Here is a 2813-nt window from a genome sequence, read left to right as displayed (position 1 = left end):
TCCTCACCCCGCCGATTCCGCAGAACGCTCCCGCCCCTCCTTGCCTCCCTCTAGCGGCAGCGCGAAGAGCGGTGAGTTGTGCGGAGACGGGACACACAGCCCCTGCGCTGTACCCGTAAGCCGGGCACTGTCGTCTGTTTCTTCCTTTGGTTTTCTAGCAGCTCGTATAGGGGTGCCTGCGCCGCCTCGCCCCACTCTGCCCCTCCACCGCAAGCTGTCCTTCTGTCTGCTTTTGTTTTGCGTTAAGAGTTCTTGTGTGTTTGGCTCCAGGTAGAATTGCCAACCCCTGGGCTAAATGTTTGCGCGGAAACTTCCAGCTCTCAAAGTCCTTGACTGCCCACTTTCCTCTTGCTTTACTTTTTTCCTCCTAAACCCCAAGAAAACCAATAGTATAGGTTCCGTCGTTCCCCTTTCCACTTTGTGCAGCTTCCTCTTAATTCGAGACGGGGAAATTCCACACACTTCAAACCTTGCAAGTCCCCCCTTGCTTCTGAATTTTTTCTCCGCCTGGGAGCACCTACTTCCACCAGCCACACCCCTGAGAGTTCCCCATCCTTTTGTCCTGGGAAGACCGAAAGGAGGGGCTCCCCGGGGCCTCCACTCTCTTCAGAGTCACCTGGTTGGCATTCTTGAATTTGATTTTTAAAAATAGGTTAACAAATGTTTTACGATTGATGCTGTGCTATATTAGTCACAAATTAAGAACTTCTTAAAGGAAGGGAACTGAAGCAGTTCGTACAATGTTAATTAGCATTACATTAAGGAAGTTTTTCTCATCGGTGAAAAGTCATCCAAAAATTAACCAGTTTGAGATAATTTATGTGTCCCAGCTCATTGGAACGTCCCTTTATTCTACCAGTGGTACGTATTTGTTAAGTGCCAATAATTTGCTGTGATCTGCGTATCCGGGAAAGTTTTTTTTTAGTTATCTTCCGGAGAATAACAACAACAGGTGCGATTATGGGGTAAAATTATTCAGTAGATGCAGGAGGAGAAAAAAGCTATCACCCTCATTTTTTAAAGCATGGAGATTTTGTTGTTGTAAAATGGAAAAAACAGTTTTGTGATTCTTCAGCACTTTGAATTCATTCCCAAATATTTCCTATAAATCCTGGGCCTGCTTCTTTTACAAGAGCCTGGGCCTATAGTCAAAAATGTCCTTTTACCCTATCATCTATCTCCTGTGCAGTTTTTCTTATGGTGCTTGCCAGTTGGTGGTCAAACAGTGAAGCCAGAGAAAGACCATTTGCCAAGTTTCCTCATTTGACCTTGATTTTCTGTTAGCCTTACCATGTTGGATAATGTAGAAATGGAATTAGGAGAGTTTCTGTGGTAGAAAAAGCCACATGTGTTGTCTGGTTCGGACAAAAACACAAAGAACCTGTTTGGTACGCACAGTTGATAAATATTTTATACTTTAAAATTGTGTATCTGTTTTCATTGAGGAGCACTACCTCTGCAAAGAGACCCCGAGGCAATCAACTACTGTGTTCATAGTAAATCTCACAATAATTTTAGAGACTGGAGCTGGTGATTAACCTATTGACTTCGCAAACGAGTTTCAGATTTCTAGTAAATGAAATTTTTTTACTGACAGCAAAGTTACTTTTGAGAAATAGGAAAGCCCTGCTGTAACTTCTTACCCCAAAACTCTTTTCCTGACAAATTTGAAACAATTAAATCAGTGTTTTGCAAAAGAAAAGTCATGAAGTAAAATATTCTCTTAAGAGGAAAAGTTTATGCTGCCTTGATGCAGGTGTGGTAACAACCTCATTTAGGACATTGTTGGGCCCACCACCCATTGGCATGTTGCAATATTAGAAAGTGGGGTTTTTTCCCACTGTATGTGTCGTGGTATTGTCCTTCGGCCGGGGCATAGCCCTGCCACCCATCCTTCTCTCCGGCTCTTCAAACCAAGTTTAACGTGAATGAACAGAACTCTGGCAAAAAGAGATTACGTTTCTTCCCCCCACCTATCTCCTCTGCTCAAGCACTTTTTGAAATAGCTTTTATGAGTTCTTTGTCCTCTCTGAGGGAGAAGAGCCTAGGATAATAAGGCAGAGTCCTATCCCAGGAGCCTAAGCCAAGTGACATGGGTTGTGCCTGAGGATTTCAGTGTGTGATGTCGTGAGAACAATTCAGCTACAGTGAATTGCTACATGCTTTTGGCAGTTTTAAAATATGACCACATGGGATATCCATAGAAATCACTAGAACATGCCACACACAAAAAAAAATCCAGAAATAGACAGATATAGATACATGTAGTTCGTTGCTTCAGACAAAAGTGCCAAGGTGATTACATGAAGAAAGGATAGTATTTTCAACAAATGCTACTGTAACTATGGCATGTCTGCTATCTGCTTGGAAGAACGATGAACCTGGACCTGACCATACATCATACAAAAAATTAACTCAAAGTAAGTCATAGATCCGAACATAAAAGCTATAGAAGTATAAAACCTCTCAAGTTAAGAGGCCAAGTGTAGACTCTATGGGTCAGCTGCTCCAGCTGAGCTGCCTTCTAGCCCACTCAGTGCCAGGCCAGATGTGTAAGTGAAGCCGTCTTGGATCCTCCCAACCAGTCCATCCATCAGCTGAATGTTGCTGAGTTCATCTCAGTGCCACAGGGAGCAAGAGATCGCCAATGATGAACCTAAAGAATCTGAGACATGGTTGCTTTAAGCCACTAAGTTTTGACAGTGTCTTAGTTATCTATCTTATATAATAAAGAGGTAATATGCAAATTGACCATCACTCCAACACACAAGATGGCCACCCCCATGTGGACACAAGATGGATGCCACAAGATT

General features: G+C 43.1%; 1 long non-coding RNA gene across 1 annotated transcript in view; it reads left to right on the top strand.

Annotated features, from left to right (window-relative positions):
- Positions 1–7: 7 nt before the first annotated feature.
- LOC106726210 overlaps positions 8–2813 on the top strand; it is a 16808-nt gene continuing 14002 nt past the window's right edge. The window contains exon 1 of the long non-coding RNA XR_001362236.1: positions 8–71. This is a non-coding gene — a long non-coding RNA (uncharacterized LOC106726210). The remainder of the gene's footprint in view (positions 72–2813) is intronic.

This window comes from Myotis brandtii, unplaced genomic scaffold (genome assembly GCF_000412655.1).
Source record: "Myotis brandtii unplaced genomic scaffold, ASM41265v1 scaffold24, whole genome shotgun sequence".
Lineage (NCBI taxonomy): Eukaryota > Metazoa > Chordata > Mammalia > Chiroptera > Vespertilionidae > Myotis > Myotis brandtii.
Note: the sequence above shows the minus strand (reverse complement) of the source record. Positions and strands in the feature narration are given on the sequence as shown.